Source organism: Oncorhynchus masou, chromosome 12 (assembly GCF_036934945.1).
Source record: "Oncorhynchus masou masou isolate Uvic2021 chromosome 12, UVic_Omas_1.1, whole genome shotgun sequence".
Taxonomy (NCBI): domain Eukaryota; kingdom Metazoa; phylum Chordata; class Actinopteri; order Salmoniformes; family Salmonidae; genus Oncorhynchus; species Oncorhynchus masou.
The window spans coordinates 83,729,793-83,742,177 of NC_088223.1; the positions used below are offsets into that span (position 1 = coordinate 83,729,793).

A 12,385-nucleotide genomic window follows, 5' to 3' on the forward strand; every position below is an offset into this window, starting at 1 on the left:
TGTCCCAACCCTGGTGAAGGGCTGTGTGCTGATAAATGGAACATAGATGGAACCTACCAGCATCTGGCCAAGTACATGTGGTCCTTGAGGATAACTGAACCGGACAGGAGGGTGTACCAGCATGTGGAGATGCTGTCTGCGCTGAAGACGGAGACAAGATAACAAGAGACATTGTGTTAGTCTACATAGTGCTGTTTATGGACACGTCTGCATGGTGACATCACATGCATCATACTTTAAAAGGAAGGACCGGAGTTTTTCCTCGCCATGTGATCTAACCAGGAAAAACTATGGGCCCTACAAACAAGTCTTGAATGTTGCTTGAGGTGGTACGGGGTATCTGCAGGTTCCATCAAGTTGAATTGAATACTTTTTTAATGCAATTTTGAGGTCTGCGTGTGCGCCACAAACCTGCTAATATTCCCATGATTGTTCACGCCGTCACTAATAGAAAAAATGAGTAGGCTTCTAATGGCATTCACAGTGCTTAAATAAAGACGTGCAATAGACTACTGAAATGGTATTCAAATAACGTGTTTCATCGAAGCAGGAATGCATGATTCAAGACATGTCCATGTGCACTGCAACCTATTACAGCAATTGTTATATTTTTCTGTTAAAATAGGACTCAATATTTTTTGTTAAATAGAGATTAATTTGTCAACATCTTTACGTGCACTAATATATTTGGTGCCACTTCACCAGCTGGGTAAGTGGAAATTCAAAACACATTAGCTAAATCACTACCTCCAAATACATTTTTCACAGGACGTAGCCATGTTTTAATCGAACAGTAAACTCATTATTAATGTCCTAAAAAAAACATTGCGGTCATAGCCTAATACCCAATGAGGCCGAGGTGCTCGCAGAGGCCGATGCTCATTTCGTACGCCCTGTATCGCAAATCCATATCAATATATTGGTTGTAAAATAAGACAGCTGAGAAATAAAATTTCCTTGCACAAAGCTGAGAACATCCCTCTTCAACAATTCTTTTACACAGAATAGCTGTGTTTATCTTATAACTAATAGCAGAATTGCTTGACCAAATCATTTAATAGCTAAATACACTGAACAAAAATATAAACGCAACATGTAAAATGTTGGTCCCATGTTTCATGAGCTGAAATAAAATAAGCTAGGAATGTTCCATACGAACAAAAAGCTCAACTCACAAATTTTGTGCACAATTTATGATGGGTTTTAATACATTTTAAAAAAATAACTAAAAACCTTTTTGAGCTTGGTCATTATGGGGTAGTGTGTGTAGATTGAGGGGGGGGAAAACTATTTAAAATCAAATTTAGAATAAGACTAACTTAACAAAATGTGGAAAGAGTGAAGGGGTCTGAATACTTTCCGACTGTACTGCACGTGGGTTGCATGGACGTTCACATGGTTGTTCACATGGTTAAGTAGCTTTAGTGTTTCATGAGGAGTCCTGATTGTTTTCAAAGGCTGTGTAATACCTCCAAGTAGGTACTATAATGTCTATGTTCTCTGTGCCTAATTGGACGAGGCAGATTGATTCCTACAGTGTCAGAGCATGGTACTGAGTGGGGTAATGGTGTGTGTAAAAGCATGGGGAGATGTATTTTTCCAATCAAAAATTCAACTACTGAGAGTTTAATGTGATTCCAATGAAAGGAGTAATACATCAACACAATGTTGGATATGAAGAGTATGCCTCTCTCCCCCTCCCCCTCTTTCCATAACACAGCTTAACTCTATGCAGTGGAGCAGAAGAGAGGCCGTTATGACTTTCTTTCAAGACTAAAGAGATGAAAGTCTGCTGTTATGTCCTGACACGGATCAATTCTTTGAAGTGTGAGGAGTCTTTGGTAGTATAGAAATGGTAAACACAGAGAACACAACAGTTACATGACAAGACAACCATACAGCAGACAGAAGAGGGAAACAGTGCTCTGTAAGAGAAGCCAAGCAGACGTTTAGGGTTGTGTGTGTGTAACTTACTAGAACAGGACCTGGTTAGCTTCGTGTCTCTCATACCTGGCTGAGGTACTCATTGACCTGCACAACAACAAAACAAGTTTCAGACACGATCAGTTTCATACATTATTAGAAGACGTTACCAGTTCATACATTATCACAACCAGACTGACAGCTCTCATATCTGAATGTTGGTGATGTGGAATGGTTGTGGTGAATGTCAGGGCCAGTCTCAGAGCTGCATGGCCTGGCCTGCACACCGGCTCCAGTGTGTGTTAGTCATCTCTGTCCTATGCATGTACAGAAGATTGTACAGGAAGGGCCATGTGGATGACTCAGACACTAGTTGTAGCTCCACCTCCTGTGTCTGTATTCATAACCACATAATAGGAGTGTTGATCTAGAATCAGGTCCACCTCTGTCCATATAGCATAGTCTAATCTCATTCATTATGTTTTTAAAAAGGCCAACCTGATCCTAGATCAGCACTCCTACTCCAAGCTGCTTTATGAATACAGGCCCTGGTGTATGGAGCTTAAGTAGGGCGAGTGGTCGGTGTAATGGATGAACGGGGAGGTGAATCTGACCTGAGCTGGTGCTCCCTGAGGTGGGACAGGACATCCATGTGGTAGAAGTGACAGTAAATAGTGTGCAAGTCCTGGAGGAGACAAGACAACCGGTTCAGACAGACATCTCACCTCAAACAGAGGCAAGGCAACACAGGCTGGTTTAGAATGTAGGGCAAGCAATTGAAAATGCAGCTCAGGTCTGGTCACTGTGGTTGGTTTACCAAAAGGTCTCCGAGGGCCTCCCGAGTGGCGCAGCGGTCTAAGACATTGCTTCGCAGTGCTCGAGGCTTCCTTACAGACCTGGGTACGATCCATGGCTGTACCACAACCGGCCGTCCCATAGGGCTGCGCACAATTGGCTCATCGCGCTCTAGCAACACCTTGTGGCAGGCCGGGCTGACCTCAGTCGTCAGGTGGACAGTGTTTGCTCCGACACATTGGTGCGGCTGGCATCCAGGTTAAGCTGGCGGGAGTTAAGAAGCAGGGTTTGGAGGGTCATGTTTCGGAGGACGCACGACTCCACCTTTGCCTCCCAAGCCCGTTGGTGAGTTGCAGCGATGAGACGATGGGGGGGGGGTCTTCCTACTCTAAAGCAGAAACTGTATACTAGTGATGCATCGATATGACATTTATGACCAATACGAGATATTTTCCTTGCAAACAAACGATACCGATATTTAAACATTTTGCGGCCGTTCTAGTACAGTTAAATAGTTAACACACACATAAGGCACTACATCTCAAGAGGCGTCACTACAGTCCCTGGTTCGAATCCAGGCTGTATCACATCTGGCCGTGATTGGGAGTCCCATAGGGCGGCGCACAACTGGCCCAGCGTCGTCCGGGCCTTCATTGTAAGTAAGAATTTGTTAACAGACTTAGCTAGTTAAATAAAAGGTTACACACACGTAAATCCAACAAAATAACTTTTTGGTGTATGTCCCCATTACCAGTAAAACAACCAAAACCTATTTATTTCACTTACATGCTGCTGTTCATTTGTTCAGTCGTTTCATTCTCAACCAGGATTTCTACGGAATGCTGTTGGGGTCTTTGCGTGTCAAAAAAAAAATACACATCAAATATCACGACATTCTGTTTCAGTAGCTATAGTTAGCTAGCTAACTATATAGCCAGGTGTCATCTAAAATAACCCTAATTTATAAGACCGATCTTATTGGTGGTCAGACCCATCCATGTCAAGCGAGCCACAATAAGGATTAGCCACAATAGTGGACTATGCAGTTAGCCTTCAAAAAAAAAGTATGGCATAATTCTACTATTTGTATCAATTTGCATCACTGTCAATTACATACTTTTATTTTGAAGGCAAACCGCAAATTCCACTATTGTGCCGCATCCTTATTGTGGCTAGCTTCACAATACATAACCCGGTCTGGTCGAGCGTAACAAGCCAGATGAAGCGAGTTTGCTTATAACGTTAGCTTTAGGCAACAGGGTGGTTAAGTAGCCGGCTAGCTATTTATTTTCATGAACTGAAGTTCAATTTCAATAGGCGTACGACAAGTGGCAACCAAGCTAATAGCCCGAATTTGGCCCGCAGGTGGTTTTATTCCCCCCCCCCCCAAGTTTTCTGAGCAAAAACATTTAACATTTTTAAAAATATTTTTTTTTTTTTATGTTGGACATAAGACTGTAAAAACACCAGGAAATCAGCTCCAAGTAATTTTAATTCAAGAAATCTGTTCCCAAGTATTCCCACGCATAAGAGAGAGATGTGATCGTATACAAATGTAAACAAGGTTTGAAATGATTATGTTTTAGCAAACGTGTGTTTGGGCTTCTTGCGGCCAATTTGCAGTCTAGAAATTATTAGTCATTATGTTCTGGCCCTCTGACCATCCGCGCAAGAAAAGATTAAATAATAAAATCAGACTGCGGCTGAATCTAGCTGCTGATCCCTGCTATAGACCTAATACTCCCAGATACGTATTGAACGAATGTGCAAATGTTTGGGCACACAGGGCCTCAGTTAGGGTTGACCAAAGGTCTGAATCAAACAAACACTGGAGGATTTGTATGGATTAACAGATTATGGTCAAACAACCCTTTTCCACAATTTAACACAAGGAAAAAACAAACAAGGTCGACACACAGCCATTTTAGGAGCACAACTCTTTAAATACAAGCCTGGCTGGTTATCTACAGAATAACGGAACCTTTCTACATTTGATTGTATCAACTCAGCTCTAAGCGAACCAGGGCACGTGCAAACATCTATCATTGAGGAGTTTCCTGTAGATCCGTTGTGTAAAAAAAAAATTTAAACACTTCCTAACAAATTGACACTTAATCGAGACCAACACAAACACTCACTGACACACAATGTCTTTAAAATAGTCATATCAAACACAGCTGTTCAAACATTAAGAGCAGATAGCCTGAAGAATGCATGTGAAAACCTCCATGTAGACATATGGTATGGCAAGACAGAGGAGCTATTGAGCCCATGGGCAACTAGCATTAACAGGTGGAGCACATGCCTCAGTGGCTTCAGGCAAGCGGAAGTTCCCACGCACGCTGATGTGTGTGGCAGCAAAACAGCAAGTGTTAGTTAGCGAAGACTGCAGAGGGACCGATTCACTATAACACTGAACCTCTGCATTTTGTCTCTGTGGAAATCAGAGGGTATTTGCTAAACCAGTCACAGAATGTGTGTGTGAGTGAGTCATGGTGTACTGTATCCAGATCTTGTGTGTGTGTGTGTGTAGTGTACACAAAAATCATGTCTCAATCAGTAAACGGAAGGATCATGCAGAAAACCTGCTACAAGAGGAAAACCAGGCAACGCTGGAACGGGGAGAAACAAAGGGAGGTGTGTGTGTGTGTGTGTGTGTCCTGGATGTGTGCAGAAGGGTTTAACAATAAGGAACAGAGCCGTGCCAGTCTGGGCTCCTCCTCCCACTAACACTTCCTCTGAGAGTTCATCTGAAAACCAGAGGCCAGAACCATCTGACTGTCTGGCACGCTACTTCAAATAAAGGGAAATCACTAAGAACATGTGGAGGGAGTCAACGAGAGTTTTTGTTGGGAAAATGTAGCTCCGGACATTTGAGAAATGTACCAAACCCATATGCATTGGGTGCATAAACCTGGCGTCCATCCACGGTGTTCATACTGTCAGGAATCACATTTAGATGATGGTAATTCACCTTAACGGAACAGGCAACTGTGTGCGTGGTTCTTATTCCAACACACACTTTGAAGACGTTAGAATAACTGTCCCCATTTACTTTTCCTCAGCCAACAAGATGAGTAGCAACCAACATCATTAGCCTGTCAATCTACTATCCCCATAGTAAAGTGTATCTATTCTATTGGTCAGCTTGTCATCCTGTTAAAGAAACAGATTTTGGCTCTGCTACTCTGAAGCAAGGTAAGACATTCCTCACTATATGAAGCAAAACGTTATGTTTCACAAGGGGTGAAAGTAGATTTTATTTCTTACCGGTACGGGACACAAGTGCACTCACGCATAAACAAATTCAAATAAATAGGCCTACTAGTAAAATGACAGGGTAGCCTAACTCTCTCAGACCAATAAAAACAGTGTATGAAAAGGTGGGACACAAATACAACATGACGTCCATCTAACCTGGAGGAGGAAATTAGTGTTCAAAAACCAATGAAAGTGTCACTGACCCAATGATGACGACAGTGAATATGCACCACACTGAGGATATGGCCGATGTTCTACGCTGGTGCCAATACGATAGGCTACTGTTTTGATTCATTAAGTTAAGCATTTTGATAACCAAAAAGACATGCTGACATGAGGTTATTACACCATTATTTAACATTACCGATCATTTTTTGGGCAGTACAGCGTACACCCACTTTTTTATTTTGCCAGGACACTGTATTGGATCGTACTGCCTTTACTTTCAACCCTGGGTTTCACACTTTGCCTAACCACTTGAATGGCAGATGGGTATCGCGTTTTAATTACCTGAAGAGAAAAAAGTTGCAATTTATCGTGGCCATCAATTGTTTTTAGCAAATTATTACATTAAACAATTCTTGCATTATGATTGAGATTATAGAAGCAAGTTTCACTTCACAGCAAGAGCAGCGGCAGCAGCAACTCTCGCACTGTTTGACATATTTCTCACTCAAACTAGGCTCCGTATCTGTTCGCGTGTGATAAGAAACATAACATCTAATAAAAAGAAACACACGCAATTTTTCTTCTCCCGGTCAATTGGCCGGTGCCAATTTTAAAAATGGGGGTACAACTCAATGTAATGACGGTGTTCCTAATGCTTGGTATACTCAGTGTATATACTGTATTCCAATCATTGAACACTGGTCACTTTAATAAAGTTTACATCCCGTTTTACCCACTTTATATGTACACAAAAATAAACAACGTGTGGTCCAATGTTTCATGAAATAAAAGATCCCAGAAATGTTCCATATGCACAAAAAGCTTACTCTCAAATGTTGTGCACAAATTTGTTTACATCCTTGTTAGTGAGCAGAATAATCATTACACGGGAGTACCTTGTGCTGGGGACAATAAAAGGCCACGAAAATGTGCACTTGTGTCACAACACAATGCCATAGATGTCTCAAGTTGAGGGAGCCTGTATTTGGCATACTGACTGCAGGAATGTCCACCAGAGCTTTTGCCAGATCATTGAATGCTAATTTCTCTGCCATAAGCCACCTCCAACATTGTTTTAGAGAATCTGGCAGTATGTCCAACCGCCCTCAAAACTGCAAACCACGTATAACCATGCCAAGCCCAGGACCTCCACATCCGGCTTCTTCACATACGGGATCGTCTGAGACCTGCAACCCGGACAGCTGATGAAACCGTGGGTTTCCACAATTTCTGTTGAAACTGTCAGTAACCGTCTCAGGGAAGCGCATCTGCTTGCTCGTCGTCCACACCAGGGTTTTGACGTCACTGGATTTCGGTGCGTAACCGACTTCAGTGGGAAACTGCTCACCTTCGATGGCCTCTGGCACACTGGAGAAGTGTGCTCTTTTGGTTGGGTTTTACTGGTAATGGGGACACACGTACATGCCAACAAATAACTTTTTGGTCAGTGTGGTGTGTAAGCTTTATTTAACTAGGCAAGTCAGTGACGCCCAGCCCGTGAACGGGACCGTTATCATCATCTGACACTAATTTGCATAACGCAACAAATCTTCCTACAAAATCTTCCTATTCATGAAAAACACAAGTGAAATATATTGGAACACAGCTTAGCCTTTTGTTAATCACCCTGTCATCTCAGATTTTCAAAATATGCTTTACAGCCAACGCCAGACAAGCATTTGTGTAAGTTTATCATAGCCTAGCATGCCTTGCTAGCAGCAGGCAAACTTGTCACAGAAATCAGAAAAGCAATGAAATGAAATTGTTTACTTTTGATGAACTTCAGATGTTTTCACTCACGAGACTCCCAGGTAGACAGCCAAAGTTCATTTTTTCCCAAAAGATTATTTTTGTAGGCGAAATAGCTCCGTTTGTTCTTCATGTTTGGCTGAGAAATCGCCCGGAAATTGCGGTCACCACAATGCCAAAAAATGTTCCAAATTAGCTCCATAATATCGACAGAAACATGGCAAACGTTGTTTAGAATCCATCCCTCAATGTGTTTTTCTAATATCTATTCGATAATATATCTGTCGGGACAATTCCTTTTTCTCTAGGACCGATTGGAGTAATGGCTACCTCTGCACTTTCCGCGAGAATCTCTCTCGGAGCCACCATGTGACCACTTATGCAATGTGCCCCCATACGGCTATTCTGCAACAGAAATGCGTAAAACTACGTCACAATGCTGTAGACACCTTGGGGAATACGTAGAACGCGTAAGCTCGTTGATGGTACATTCACAGCCATATAGAGAGTCATTGGAACGCAGCGCTTTCAAAACCTGGGGCACTTCCGGATTGGATTTTTCTCAGGCTTTCGTCTGCAACATCAGTTCTGGTATACTCACAGACAATATCTTTACAGTTTTGGAAATGTTAGTGTTTTCTATCCAAAGCTGTCAATTATATGCATATTCTAGCATCTTTTCCTGACAAAATATCCCGTTTAAAACGGGAACGTTTTTTCCCAAAAATGAAAATACTGCCCCCTAACACCAAGAGGTTAAGAACAGATTCTTATTTATAACTGCCAAACCCGGACAACACTGGGCCAATTGTGCGCCGCCCTATGCAATCATGGCCGGATGCGATACAGCCTGAACTATAACCAAGGACTGTAGTGACGCCTCTTGCACTGAGATGCAGTGCCTTAGACCGCTGCGTCCGTGTGTGTGTTAACTATTTAACTGTACTAGAATGCTTAAAAGGCTGCAACATATTTTTATATTGTTTATTGGCATCGGCCAAAAATGTCATATCGGTGCATCACTACTCACAACAAAGACAAAAGATAATTTCTTTCTCTCTGACAACAAAAAGTTTAAACTCGCTACTTGCATTTGAGGTTTGGCCCCCAAAAAATAAAAAAGAACATTCGGACGCCAAAATACTTATGCAGGGTAGCCTAGTGGTTAGAGTGGTGGACTAGTAACCGGAAGGTTGCGAGTTCAAACCCCCAAGCTAACAAGGTACAAATCTGTCGTTCTGCCCCTGAACAGGCAGTTAACCCACTGTTCCCAGGCCGTCATTGAAAATAAGAATGTGTTCTTACTTTTATTTAACCAGGCAAGTCAGTGAAAAAAATTTTTTTTTACTGTAATAGATGAGAACTTGACCATTCTAACGATACCCTTTCTAGGTCTCAACTCCCAAAATGTAGAACAGACCCTATTAAAACGAGTGTATCAATTAACATAACAAAACTAAAGCTCCGTTTGTATCACTAGCAGCATTTTAGCCACGACAAGTGTTTTATAAATGTACAATGAGCATAAAAATATGCATTTAAAGCAATTGGCAACTTATTCTCACTCTGAAAAAGTAGTATCTTCTTATCCAGGTAGGCCACTTGATTTCAACATCTAAACAGTGAACAGGCTGTTGTTCAAACAGACAGAGACAGACAGGAAGGTCCATTCATAACAGTTCTACCTTGTTAGCAAGCAAATAGATCCAAGTTGGCTAGACTTGAAATAAAGATTAGCTAGCTACTCACTAGCACGTGGGCTTGTGCTTGAGAGATAGTGTTCATTTTCTAGAACGCCTGTTACAAGAAGTTGGTCATTAGTGGATGTACAATGTGCATGGTTTTGGTCAAATGTTTAACAAAAATTGCATTTTCATAGACAGACTTTAAAGCCAGATCAGTGATTATTGCAAAAAAATAATAGCCAATTATATTATTATTTTTTTATTTTACTAGGCAAGTCAGTTAAGAACAAATTCTTATTTTCAATGACGGCCTAGGAACAGTGGGTTAACTGCCTGTTCAGGGGCAGAACGGCAGATTTTGTACCTTGTCAGCTCGGGGATTTGAACTTGAAACCTTTCGGTTACTAGTTCAATGCTCTAACCACTAGGCTACATTGTGGGTCATATGGTTGTGTAAGGCTTCTATTTAGCCTACATATAATTTTACAAGCCCTGAATTCATGTGATTATTCTAAACTTGAAATGCAGTGTATTGACCTTTAATTGTTCAACAAAGCTTAGAGAAAACTTTAAAATCTTGAATCGCCCATAACTTTGAAAAAACAGCATTATCCTTATATAAAAGCAGCAAAGGACAGCAGCAATAATATTTCAACTGATCACATAATTGAACTGCCATCCAATTAGATCTCCTTTTGTTTATGTACAACAGGATCAGTATTGCTGCCACCTTCTGGCACATATGCTGCCTGCTCCTCACATGACCCTGTGCAAAATTATAACTAAGCTCTTTCTCACTACAGAAGCACAATCTTGTTGTTGACTAGAGATCAAATGGTATTTAAAGCCTACATTAAAATATACAATATGTAGGCCTTATAGAGGGGGCATTGTACATACAACTACAACACACCCATTCGGCCTCCAGAACAAACATCCATTTACATAGACTTCTAAAACGTACTGTCAACAGTGAAGAAATAACATCTGAAGGACTTCATACATTCACGTTTCACACTGGCATCTTAAACATGACAGAAAAACAGGAGACTCTCTATACCTGTTGGGGCTGAATGGTAGCCTAGTGGTTAGAGCGTTGGACTAGTAACCGGAAGGTTACAAGTTCAAACCCCTGCTTTGATAATACAGATTATTTTAGGCCTGGAGTACGCCCAAGCAGAAACGAGTCTGTAGGCTAACTGTAGTGCAGGGCCAACTGAAGAGAGTCATGCACCCATTTAGGCCACCCTTTTCACCTCAACGGCCTCTTTAACCCCCTAAAACAATATGTTCAGAGAAACTGAGCATTTCAGATCACAACTCAAAAACCAGAGGCTGTAGTAGCAGTACGCTACAATCCTTAGTCGAGACTTAAATTCTGTTTAAAAAAAAGAGAGGTTCCATTAACGGTTTGACATATGCGTGCCTGTAAGGTCAGATATGACCAACGGTCTTCAGTGGGATGGAATCATGACGCGTCAAAACGCTCTGGTAATCCTCTCTGCTGTTAGCGCTCCATCAAGGGGTCCTATCAGGCTTGGCTTTCAGGTAGGACTACAGCGCTTACATTTCGCCATACTACTGAACGGTAATGTATTAAAATTGTGCTTAGCCTAGACTTAGTAGCCTACATACATACTGGAGCTTTACGAGTCGCAGTCTTGTTTCTCAGACCCGAAGTCCAGACTTTCAACCCAGCGATTCCTTACGGAGTAAAAATAAAGTCTGTCTTAGATCAAGTTCTTAAAAGTCTGTAAAACCCAGACTAAAAAGCCCAGCTAGAAATAGGGCATCATGGACACGCACGCGCTCCAGCAGGTATATCTCTCTGGTCACCAGCAGGTATATCTCTCTGGTCACCATAGCAGCACCCACCTGTAGCACACGCTCCAGCTGGTATATCTCTCTTGTCACCCCCAAAACCAATTCTTTCTTTGGCCGCCTCTCCTTCCAGTTCTCTGCTGCTAATGACTCGAACAAACTACAAAAATCTCTGAAACTGGAAACACCTATCTCCCTCACTAGCTTTAAGCACCAGCTGTCAGAGCAGCTCACAGATTACTGCACCTGTACATAGCCTACCTATAATTTAGCCCAAACTACTACCTCTTTCCCTACTGAATTTATTTATTTAGCTCCTTTGCACCCCATTATTTTTATTTCTACTTTGCACAATCTTCCACTGCAAATCTAATTTTCCAGTGTTTTACTTGCTATATTGTATTTACTTCGCCACCATGGCTTTTTGCCTTTACCTCCCTTATCTCACCTCATTTGCTCACATTGTATATAGACTTGTTTCTACTGTATTATTGACTGTATGTTTGTTTTACTCCATGTGTAACTGTGTTGTTGTGTCGAACTACTTTTCTTTATCTTGGCCAGGTCGCAATTGTAAATGAGAACTTGTTCTCAACTAGCCTACCTGGTTAAATAAAGGTGAAATAAAATAAATAAATGGAAAAGAGGGGGTGGTATATGACAGCACCCACCACACTACAGTACAGCTGCAGTCTCTCCACCAGCCAGCCCTAAATGAGGGGGTGGTATATGACAGCACCCACCACACTACAGTACAGCTGCCATCTCTCCACCAGCCAGCCCTAAAAGAGGGGGTGGTAGTTGGCAGCACCAACCACACTACTGCTGCAGTCTCTCCACCAGCCAGCCCTAAATGAGGGGGTGGTAGTTGGCACCAACCACACTACTGCTGCAGTCTCTCCACCAGCCAGCCCTAAAAGAGGGGGTGGTAGTTGGCAGCACCAACCACACTACTGCTGCAGTCTCTCCACCAGCCAGCCCTA

The 12,385-nt window shown here is 42.0% G+C and overlaps 1 pseudogene; it reads right to left on the reverse strand.

Annotated features, from left to right (window-relative positions):
* Positions 1–12,385, reverse strand: part of LOC135550951 (rap guanine nucleotide exchange factor 6-like) — a 162,015-nt pseudogene that overhangs the window by 133,897 nt on the left and 15,733 nt on the right.